This window comes from Heloderma suspectum, chromosome 5, assembly GCF_057233095.1.
Source record: "Heloderma suspectum isolate Gila_16-S chromosome 5, 16-S_ref, whole genome shotgun sequence".
Taxonomy (NCBI): domain Eukaryota; kingdom Metazoa; phylum Chordata; class Lepidosauria; order Squamata; family Helodermatidae; genus Heloderma; species Heloderma suspectum.
The window spans coordinates 21,970,185-21,982,303 of record NC_139462.1 but is presented as its reverse complement, the minus strand read 5'-3'; the positions used below and the strand labels follow the sequence as shown (position 1 = coordinate 21,982,303).

Sequence of the window (12,119 nt, the reverse complement as noted above, 5' to 3'; positions counted from 1 at the left end):
TCCCCTCTTTTGCCCACCGCCTGTTTTTGACATCACAACACAGCATTAAACTAACACGCTTCCCACAGAGCCCCTGGAAACTGCATATTCTCTACAGCAACAGGTATTTTCATGGGAAGCCTGCATGGTATGGTTGTTCCTTGCCAGGAGTTATCCCTGGGTGTTCTTGCTAGGGGCCAAAAACAGACATTATATCGTTCTTGCAACTAGCTATTGAGTGAAAAGTTCTTTTTTAAAAATAATAAATAGCATGCATTGGGGGCTTGATCCAGATTGGGGCCCTGGAAGGGCTTAAGGGGATTTTAACTCTTTGTCCCCCAAACTGACCCTTCTGCAACTGCTATTTGCATCGGAAGGAAATCTCCCATTCGTGCCCATGGCAGATTTAGTTACAGTTGGTGCTGTGCCAAATCCTCTCCTGGAGTTTTGCCACTTCTTTGCTTCCCTGCGAAAGAGGCAGTTGTTTTCCTGCTTCCGTTGCAGAGCAAGTGAGAATTTCAGAGAAATGTCTTAGCGTGCAGTGCTTAAGAGCTTACCTTACTGTAACAAGGTGGCCAAGGTGTGTGTGCTCATTCTTTTTCAAGGTAGGCCCCGTGCACCTATGCTTTGCAGCCTCCCCGACTGCTTGTGCGTTCTGAAAAGCCCCCTAGAGGACTTAGCCATGACTTCCTCCCTCGGGGCTTTCTAGTACCGCTGCCTATCGAGTGCCTGAAAGCCGAGTGAGTTGGTGGTGGCGGCGGTGGTGCCTTTTTAAGAACAAAAACAAAAAGGCCTCTCTCAGCTTTCAGTTGCTAGGACCAGTATGCCAATGCTGGGTGTCTCTAAGGATCTCCGTCACTTGGGAATCTGGCCCTTTTGGGGCTCGACGGACTTCTACTACTCATCCGACTCGGATTGCAAATGCTGGTTTTCCCCAAACTCGGGGGACTTTTCCCGGGGGGGGGGAGTAATTTGTGTGAATAAAGATCTGTGCAAATTTCAGGCAAAATTTGCACACATTGAAAAAATGGAAATTCTGCTAACTGGCCTGACTCTCTCTACAGACCAAGTCAGGCCAGTTAGCAGAAAACAGACTGAAGTCCCAGGGGCCAAGCTGATGGAAACTCACCAAGCTTCACCCTCCACCCCCCGCAAGTGGATTCCTCTGACATCTGTAGCTGTCTCTTGCTGTCTGGGATGGGCTGGGCTATGGGGGTCCATGCTTATGCCCTAAAGTCCAGTCCTAACAGTGCCACTGTCTTCTAGCCCTGCAAGAGAAGCTCTGGGCAAGCTCTCTTAGTACCAATGGAAGCTTCCCTCCCAAACCTAATAGGAGCTCAAGGGCAGGGGATTTTTCATCAGTGTGGCAGCACAGCAGGGCAAGATTAATCTCTATACCATTTCCTGCAGTCCTAGTTCTGATTGCCCTCTCTGCAACTTTGAAGACTAAGCACGTTAATTGCATTCACACAATGAACGCGACAAGTAAGTTGGCCCTTTGTTTCCTGCTGCATTAATGGGTCCCTCCAGCTCTGCATTAGCTTCCCTTACTATTCAGTTGCGGTTACAGAAGCCCCAACAATCCATGTTGACAATGAAAGGAGAGAGAGAGAGTTGGGGTGGAGGGAGAGCATCTTTCAGGCTGGATCTAGAGATGAAAGGGGATCTGTTCCTTGGCAATTATATATAACTTGATTTTTGTCTCTTTCTTCTCCATACCAGAACAACTGCCAGCTGAAGGTTCCACAACCACAGTATGCATTTGGGGGGAATCATAGAATCATAGAATACTAGGGTTGGAAGGGGCCTACAAGGCCATCGAGTCCAACCCCCTGCTCAGTGCAGGAATCCAAGTCACAGCATCCCTGACAGATGGCTGTCCAGCCTCGTCTTGAACGCCTCCAGTGTGGGAGAGCCCACCACCTCCCTAGGTCATTGGTTCCATTGTCGCCTTGCTCTAACAGTCAGGACGTTTTTCCTGATGTTCAGCCATAATCTGGCTTCATGTAACTTGAGCCCATTATTCCGTGTCCGGCACTCTGGGATGATCAGGAAGAGATCCTGGCCTTCCTCTCTGTGACAACCTTTCAAGTCCTTGAAGAGCACTATCATATCTCCCCTCAGTCTTCTCTTCTCAAGGCTAAACATGCCCAGTTCTTTCAGTCGCTCTTCATAGGGCTTTGTTTCCAGTCCTCTGATCATCTTTGTTGCCCTCCTCTGAACCCTCTCCATTTTGTCTGCATCCTTCTTAAAGTGTGGTGCCCAGAACTGGACACAGTACTCCAGATGGGGCCTAACCAGTGCTGACTAGAGGGGAACTAGTACTTCCTGGGATTTGAAAGCTATACTTCTATTAATGCAGCCCAAAATAGCATTGGCCTTTTTTGCAGCCACATCACATTGTTGGCTCATATTCAGCTTGTGCTCGACAACAATTCCAAGATCCTTCTCGCTTGTAGTGTGGTTGAGCCACATATCCCCCATCTTGTAACTGTGCATTTGATTTCTTTTTCCAAGGTGCAGAACTTGGCATTTATCCCTATTAAATGTCATTCTGTTGTTTTCTGCCCAGCGCTCCAGTCTATCAAGATCACTTTGAATTTTGTTTCTGTCTTCCAAAGTATTAGCTATCCTGCCCAATTTTGTGTCAACTGCAAATTTGATCAGCATTCCCTGCACCTCCTCCTCCAAGTCATTAATACAAATGTTGAAGAGCACTGGGCCCAGGACTGAGCCCTGCGGTACCCCACTCATTACCTCTCCCCAGTTTGAGACGGTCCCATTGATAAGCACTCTTTGAGTCCGATTCTGTAGCCAACTGTGGATCCACTGGATTGTTGTTTCATCTAGCCCACTTTGAGCTAGTTTGCTCATCAGGATATCATGGGGCACTTTGTCGATAGCTTCGCTGAAGTCGAGGTATATGATGTCCACAGCATTCCCACGGTCCACAAGGGCGGTTACTTGATCAAAAAATGAGATCAGATTCGTCTGGCAGGACATGTTCTTGACAAATCCATGTTGGCTTGGAGTAATCACTGCATTGTTTTCAAGGTGCTTACAGATGGATTGCTTTATCATCTGTTCCAGAATTTTCCCAGGGATTGATGTCAGACTGACTGGTCTGTAGTTCCCAGGTTCCTCCTTTTTACCCTTTTTGAAGATAGGAACAACATTAGCCCTCCTCCAGTCATCTGGCACGTCCCCCATCCTTCATGATTTCTCAAAGAGAATAGACAGCAGTTCTGAGAGTTCTTCTGCCAGTTCCTTTATTACTCAAGGAAGCAGTTCATCTGGCCCTGGAGATTTGAACTCATTCAAAGTAATTAGGTGTTCCTTGACCATATGCCTATCGATCTCAAGCTGCAATCCTGCCCCTTCAGCCTGTACTTCGCCTTTGCCAGCGGGGTCATAGACCCACTTTTGGGAGAAGACTGAGCCAAAGTAGGAATTGATCACCTCTGCCTTTTCTTTGTCATCTGTTATCATTTTGCCATCCTTATTTAATAGCTGAACCACCATTTCTTTCCTCTGTCTTTTACTATGCACGTAGCTGAAGAAAGCCTTTTTGTTGTTTTTAGCATCCCTCGCTAACCTCAGCTCGTTCTCAGCTTTAGCCTTCCTGATGCCATCCCTGCAATTCTGTGCTACCTGCCTGTACTCTTCCTTTGTTACTTGGCCTTCTTTCCACTTCCCATATGTGTCCTTTTTTGTTTTCAGGACATCTCTAAGCTTTTTGTGAAGCCACATTGGCTTCTTCTGTTGTCTTCCACCTTTTCTTCTTGTTGGAATTGTTTGTAATTGTGCCTTGAGAATTTCCTTTTTTAAATGCTCCCACCCATCTTGGACTCCTTTTCTCGTTCACATCACTTGCCATGGGACCTTACTGATCATTGTTCTGAGTTTATTAAAATCAGCTTTCCTAAAATCCAGGGTACGCGTTTGACTACACTCGGCTTTTGCTTCCCTTAGACCCAAGAACTCAAGTACAACATGGTCACTTTCCCCCAGAGTTCCTGTAACTGCTACTTTATCCACTAAGTCATCTCTGTTGGTTAGGATCAAGTCAAGGATAGCCGATCCTCTAGTTCCTTCCTCTACTTTCTGTAGGAGGAAGTTATCCGCCACACAAGTCAGGAATTTCCTGGAGGGGCCATGTTTTGCAGAATTTGTCTCCCAACAAGTATCGGGGAAATTGAAGTCCCCCATTACTACTACATCATGCTTCCTTAAAACATTGGCTATTTGCTTTTCAAAAGTTTCATCCTTGTCTTCCCCTTGATTGGGTGGCCAGTAGTAGACTCTGACCATCAGGTTCCTTTTATTCTTTGCTCCATTTATTTTGATCCATATGCTCTTGATGGGGCTACCAAGCTCATCCTCCTGTATTTCTGTGCAGAGATATGTATTTTTCACATACAGTGCAACTCCACCTCCCTTTCTGTTCCTCCTGTTCTTTTTGAACAAGTTATATCCTTCAATTGCTGTATTCCAGTCATGAGAGTCATCCCACCAAGTCTCAGTTATACCTATCAAGTCATAATTTCCCTCTTGTATTAAGAGTTCAAGTTCGTTCTGTTTGTTTCCCATACTCTGGGCATTAGTATATAGACATCGAAGACCATGTGCTTCATAGTCTGGCTTTTTTCCTACATGTGTGGGAAGACTATTATTGCTGTTCTCTCCATTGCAGTGCATGAGCCTACGTCCTTTGTTACCCCCAACTTTACATCTCCCTTCCACAGAGGATGCAGTTTAAAGCCCTCCTAAGAAGTTCTTCATGCTGTGGCTAAACACATTCTTTCCATCTTTTGTGAGGTGCAACCCGTCCCTCGCCAATAGCCCATTTTCCAGGAAGTATAGCCCATGGTCCCAGAATCCAAATCTCTCTCGTTGCCGTCAGCACCACCTTCGTAGCCAGTCATTCACCTGGAGTATTTTTCGTTCCCTTTCTATCCCTCTTCTAACTACTGGAAGGATGGATGAGAAAACGATCTGGGCCCCAAAGTTCTTGAGTTTCCTTCCCAAAGCTTCAAAGTCTGACGTGATCGTAGCTCCGCTTGGCAGTATCACTTGTTCCCACATGGATGAGAAGAAAGGGATACCTGTCACTGGGCTTTATGAGTGCAGGCAACCTTTCAGTCACGTCTCTAATCCATCCTCCTGGGAGACAACATACCTGGCGAGTCCACGGGTCTTCACAACATACTTGGGTCTCGATCCCACGCAGCAAGGAGTCTCCCACTACTACCACTCTTCTCTTCTCGTTGTTGTAGGCCTCGGTTTCATCGCCTCTGTTTGACTGACCTTCAGCCTCTTGCTCACTCTCATGTAGGTTCCCCTTTGATTCTTCCTTTGAAGGCTGTCCTCCAGCCTCATCCTCAAGTACCTGGAATCAGTTCCACAGCTCCACTGCTTCCACTGGTGCAGAGTGACGTCTAGTTCTTCTTCTCCTAACTGTCACCCTTTTCCAAGGAGTATCCTCTACTCCATTTTTCTTCACCTCAGCATTTCCCACTTCTGCTTCCTCTTGCTGTTGCTCTCCAAGCTTCTGGTCTTCCCTTTGCTGCTGTAGTTCCCCCATTCTGTCCAAGAACTCTTCGTGTTCTCTTATTCCCCGGAGGGTCAACAGTCGCCGCTCCAGTCCGCTTACTTTTTCTTCCAGCAGCGTGATCAACTTGCACTTGTTGCAGGTGTAGGCCATGTTGTTCTCAGGCAAGAAAACAAACATGGCACACACCTTGCAGGTCATCACCACTGGAGAGTCTTGTCCTTCCATAGCCTCTTTTCCCTTTTTGTGTCTAGCTTTGTGATTGCTCTAGACTAGCCTATGCCTGCTCCTCTACTCAGTAGAGGTTAAAAGCAGAGTCCCACTGGTGTGGAAGTGTGTGTTACAAGACAAATAAATGGGGGGGGGGAAGTTAGTTAAAAAATAAAAAAAAATGTTAGGGGCCTCCCCATTGAATCAGCATCTCTATAGGGCTGGGACCCAGCTAGAGCAAATTGCTCATTTGCCCTATGGTGGACAAACCCATGGGACAACACTGAGGCCTTGGGGCCAACCAAGAGAAGTGAGCATACAAGAACTGAGTTATACAAGCTACTTCTCAGATTAACTGGAGCCATTCCACACTTGCTGTCTGCAAAGACCCTACGTGAACGAATGAAGCCTCTTGCTGTCCCTCGAGGGCAACTGATGCATTTCAAGACAGTGGGTGGGAAGTCACTGTGCACTAGGAACAGAGGTGCTTTCAGGGTTGACGGCTATCAGGCTACCCTCAGTGGAATCTCCAGACTGTGACACAGGTGCAAATAGCACCAGCAATACGTGAAAAATGCTTTCTGCGCATAAAGGCCAAGCCAAGCAGTTAGCAGTGTGGGTGGAAGTATGGACCCCAACAAACCAGGCTGTGATAGATGTCCCCAGGCTGCCCTTTAACCATGGATGGGTAACCAGCACTCGGGATTCCACAACCAGGGCTGGCCTAAGGCATTTTGCTGCCTGAAGCAAATACCAAAATGGCACCCCTCCCATTTCACATACAAAAGCTGACTGGACTGGCAGATTAATCTGTGTTTAGTAGTGATGATTGGACAGCATTCTCTGCCGCACCTGAAGGTAGCAGGTTAACTTAGGGAGCACAGAGCAAGCTGTATGGCACAAAGGTCTCTCCTCCAACACCTTGCTGCCACCTCTCAGCCTCTGCTGCCTGAGGTGACTGCTTGACTCTGCCAAATGGTAGGACCAGCACTGTCCACAACCATGCGCTGGGTGGGCTGTGGTACTCCTGTTCTGGAGCATGTAAGCCCCCTGCCATGGCTATGGCATATACAATCCTTCCCATGCGATGCTACCTCGTGTTCCTTGATTCGCTAAACTAGAGGCACAATGACGATGTGCTGTACGTAGGTGGCCCTGGCTCATACTTGACTTATATGACACACTTGCCAAAAGGATGGCCCTGCTGCCTTTTGATGCTGAATATCTGGAGGAGGGGAAATCGATGAAGAAGCAAGAGCGGCCACTTGCACATCACCTCGAAAGAGGAAATGCATCATCAAAGAAGAGGACGAAAGAGGGCTCAGATTTGCATAAGATTTGTGTATGCTCATTTATATGCATAGATGCACATTTAGAGATAATGACTAAAATTGTCCATAGAAATACAATGCATCACACCATCATGCGTCATGGTCATGGGGAAGACTGCGAGTGCTGGATGTGCTCAGTCTGCAGTCCGGATGCTGCTAAATATCGATGGACAACTTCAAGGCCCCTGCTCTCTCTTCTTATGGTTCTTATAGGGGGTCTCAATAAGGGTGTCCCTTCTGTAAAGTAGGACATATGGCAACCTAGGTCAAGCTCAAGAATAAGGCTTGAAACTCGTAAAGGACCACTTTCCAAGAGAAGGCTGGGAAATTCTTAAAGGGAACATCCACAGACTGGGCAAAGAAGACAGTGTTGCCACATCTGCAACAGGCCTCCCTAAAGTCTCTGCAAGCTTGAAAGACTCCAACAGTGCAATCCTATGTATGTGCAACCCTATGTACATCTACTCAGAAGCAGGTTCCACTGGATTTAATGGGACTTAAGGTAAGTGTTTGTAGGACTGCAGTCTAAAGTATAAAATGGATCTGGAAAGGGAGCACTGCCAAGAGACAAGGCATAGGTTACTAGTGGCCTATAACAGGCTTAGATAAATAACAAACAAAGAAGTGGCTGATTCATTCAAATAATTGAATGAATGAATTCACATATTACCTTTTTATCCCACTCTTTCTCTAGAGAGCTTTCTCTAAAGAGTATTGTCCCCCTCCCCACCCCTTTTTTTATCCTCACACCAATCCTGTGAAGGTAGGTTAGGCTGAGAGATAGGACCGATCTACATCGCGCCTGCCATCACAATGAATTTGGTGTCCCGTCGGGTTAAACGCTCTCGCATTAAAATGTGATTATTCACACTCACCCGTTTTCCCCATTGCAGTGCTTCATCGAATGCGCAAGCTCGGTTCACACTTGAGCGCTGTGCTGTTTTCCTGCTGTTTTCCTGCGCGCACTTGTCTGATCTGGGATGCTAAGCGGGGTCGGCCCCGGTCAGTAGTTGGATGGGCCACCGCCTGGGAATCAGTCTCCCTGCACTGAGCAGGGGGTTGTTGTATCCCTTCAAATGAGACTAAGTTTTACCCCCTCCTATCCCCCGCTCAGGATGTTTTTTTTAATTAAGGCGTTATCCTCGCAGAATCGGGGCTTCTCCACAATTTTTTTTTTCTAATTGAGGCATGATCTTCGAAGCTTCGAAGATCATGCCTCAATTAGAAAAAACACCCTGCATATGGACAGGTGGGGGAGGGGACTATGACTGGATATGGCAGCGAAGGCGGAAAATCAGAGCACATTTAGGGGAAATACCGGGATATCAGGGTATTGAAAGCGGGAGCACGGAATTGGGAAATTCCGGTTCCAATTCGAGGCGGCTACTGCATAGTGTGAAAGGCAGGCGGTGAAACTTCATTGGAAGCGAAAAAAGGCGGTAAGTGTAGATCCAGCCATAGTGACCAGCACAAGGTTACCCATTCGGCTTTGATGCTGAGCTCCCTGGAGCAAATCCAACACCAGCTACACCACACTGGCCCTCAGGCATAGCACCCCATCCCGCTGCCTTTGGGCTCAAATGAGCCAGCTGACATTAAGTGTGAAATGGCCCTTGCTTTGCCTCCGTGCTTGACCACAACTGATCTTCTCACTCAGTGGTCTGAAAGTCTTCTGTATGTAGACTCCACTGCTGTAGCTCAGGGGCAGAGCAACTGCTTTGCATGCAGAAGGCCCCAGGTTCAATCCCAACATCTCCAGCTAGGGTGGGAGTAGAGAGACTCTTGTTTGAAACCCGGGAGAGCTCCTTCTGGTCCCTGTAGACCAGGAGTGGGAAATGCATGGCCCATGAGCCACGTGTGGTCCCTCTGGATGTTTAGCTGGGGTGGCTGCCCCTGACAAATTTGCTGCTGCAGTGGTGGCAACACACACACACACACACACAGCAATTTTGGAAGAACACAATGTGTGCGGGGAGCGCGTGCCTTTTTTAGAAGCTGAATTACACTCCTAGAACTAGAAGCCTTACAAGAATGCAATTCTACTTGCAAACAAGACACATGCTCCTTGAGCACCTTGTTTCCTTCTAAAACCACTAGGTTTTTTGCAAATCCAGTGGCAGGAAGCAATTTTGGCAGTGGGAGAGGGATACAGCCCCCCAACCCCCAGAAGTTGCCCATTCCTGCTGTAGACAATACCGAGCTAGGTGGCCGGACAGTCTGACTCAGTAGAAGGCAGTTTCCTATGTCCCCACACAAGTAAACATAACTAACAAGAGAATAGACCCAGCTGATGTCCTCCTAAGCTTCAGGGAATACTCGTCCTCAAAGGTGGTTCTCCTCCAGGGGAGGAGAATAGGGCAAGCCATGTGCAATTGTCTTGAGGAGAATGGGAGACAAGACAATGCAAAAGTAAGCTTCTGTGTATCTCTACACAATGGGCTGATTTTAAACCACAAATTAGCAATGCACATTACCTGTCATCAGAGCTGGCCCAAGACATTTGCTGCCTGAGGTGAAGGACGAGATGGCGCCCTGTGGTGAAATGCTATTTTGTTTTGTTGTTTAATTGTATGTTTGAAAGTTTGTTTGTATGATGGTTGTATTCTAACATATCCTTTCCCCTTAAGGCTATGGTAAGTAGGTAGGAGTTACAATATTCAGATTTTAAATGGTATCTCCTGATTGGCTGTTCCATTTTCAGTTGGGAGAGCAAGAGAATAAGGGGCATTTGGTTTTCTGTAAAGGTTTGGATAGGAATTGCCTTTCTGAGGGGGTAGGATTAAGGCACTGGGCTCTAGACTAGGTGTGGTTAGATTCCCCTGGGAGGTGGAGGGAGGTATATTTATTATTTTAGGGTGCAATCCTATGCATGTTTAGACAGAAAAAAGTCCTACAACTCCCAGCATGCTCCAGCCAGCCATGCTGGGAGTTGTAGGACTTTTTTCTGTCTAAACATGCATAGGACTGCACCCTTAAAACCTGATTATTAGAAGGGGTAGAATAGGTAAGGAATTAACACTTGAAACAATAATTTACCACATAAAACTCAAACTGCATTGAAACATCTTATACTTTGTAAATAAAGTTTCATTTTTTATTTGTTCTTTCAAATTATGCCATTCTCAGTCTCATTTGTTACCAGAAAAAGGGTGAGATGAAACTCACCCTGAAAGAAGCCATAGCCTATAAATTTACACCCACTCACACACACAAAAATCGAAGTTTCTCTCCTCATGAGGAGGAGGGTGGTAGCAGCATCCTAATAAAGGTTTATAAGAAGGTTTTTTCCGGGGGGGGGGGGAGAAAAACACAACAGTCATGGTTGATGAAGTTATAGTTGATGTATTCCTTCCGCACACACTTGCTCTAAAGTATTACCAAGGAAGAGGTTGAGAGAATATAGAGGTACTGAAATTCTGGAGCTAGAATTTGTACTTGGTGTTGTAAAAATATTTATGAGGAGTGGTGATGATAGAATATCACAGGTGGGGGAAGGGTGATATGTCACACGCCCCCCCATGCAGAGACGCCAACCAGACTGGCAGCTGAATTCTACTTCAACACTGGCATCCTCCATTGTACCTCAGGGCATCAGGATAGCTTAGGAGGCACACGGCAGGCTGTATAGCACACACAGCACTGTTCTCCAACACCTTGCCCAAACCCAAGCACCTGCCTCACTCTGCCTAATGGTAGGGCTGAGCTGGCCACCACCTATCCCTCTTCCATTCAGGAGGACTTCCTGACATTCTAAGAAGGGGAAAACTTTCATCAATATGTCAGAACACGGGAGGGAGGGAGTACACAATATCTAGCAGATTATAGGCGCATGAAACAACCACATAAAAAGGGAGAATCTATTATTTGTTTGCTGTTAAGTGGTGTGCTTATCTGCAGGTATCGCAAGATTCAAATTCACTTGTCTCTTTATCAATAAATCCCTCTGCCCTCACTTAGTCTGCTTTTCTGCTTTTCCTTGAATCTAGAGAAATATAGGTTAGAATAAATCCACACACCACAACACGGCAGAGGAAATTAAGGCTACATTCCTATGCATGCAAGTAAAACATCCTCATTATGTCAGAAAATCTTACTACAGGCATTCCTTTTAAATAAGTACATGCTAAGAAAGCAATTAGAAATCTGAGAAGGATTGTTAAGACGGGAATTCCGGGACACAAAAAGATTTTATAGATTTTCTCCCTCCTAGTTTAACAGAACGTGCATTCTATTTTTAACCTCCAGAGAAGACAAGGGACGAGGTGGGTTGCTACTAAATTTCTCATTCAAATAGATCACAGAACAAGAATCCTTTCAGCGGCTTCTCCACCTCTTCCAAGGCAAAAACTGCATTTCCAGACAACTGCTGTTGCTGCTTCTGCAGCAAGAGAGTTTGACCTGTCAAGACCAGACCCTTTTGCCGTGGTTTTGTCACTAGAGCAAAAGCTATTTTAATGCCACCTACCCTGTTCTCAGCTGCTGCGTTGATCCACACAGGCAGTAGTTCCAAACTGGAGACTCCACTATAACCAAGTAGGAGAGAGGAAACAAAACAAAAAAAAAAGGGGGGGGGGAGCCCTGAACTTTCCAAAGTACAAGATAATATTCAAATCTGTGAGTTTCTCTGTAACTCCGACTGTGCAGTTTCAAAAAGGAAATACAGAACGGCTAAATTAAGCTGTCACTGGTCTGCAAAGTTGTTATTTCTTTTCCCCCACTGCACACTTTCCTGTCAAACACCGATACCAATTGTAAATTCACAGAGGGGGCTCCGGCAGCTACTGTAATCACAAGACCACCAGTTGTACTTGACTCGAGGAAGAAGTCCCAGAATTTAGAATGGGTGTCCGTGTAAAAGATGTGTAAATACACAACACGAGAGGCTGGGAAGAGCACAAGGCCAGCCCCTCAGCAAGGAACGTCGGTTTCAGATTTCACTCAGCAGCTGGCAGCTTCACAACGTGCCGGCTGTGCTGCTGCCACGGAGCTGGAGAGAATCCCTTCTTAGCCAGACAGCTCACTCCTCAAATATCTCTGGAACCCCCGAG

General features: G+C 46.5%; 1 protein-coding gene across 1 annotated transcript in view; it reads right to left on the bottom strand.

The window, feature by feature from the left end:
- ARHGAP24 (Rho GTPase activating protein 24) overlaps nt 1–11,832 on the bottom strand; it is a 498,319-nt gene extending 486,487 nt beyond the window's left edge. Inside the window, exon 1 of the mRNA XM_084855552.1 lies at nt 11,537–11,832. The gene's annotated coding sequence lies outside the window, so the exon portion shown is untranslated. The remainder of the gene's footprint in view (nt 1–11,536) is intronic.
- Between the last annotated feature and the right edge of the window lie 287 nt (nt 11,833–12,119).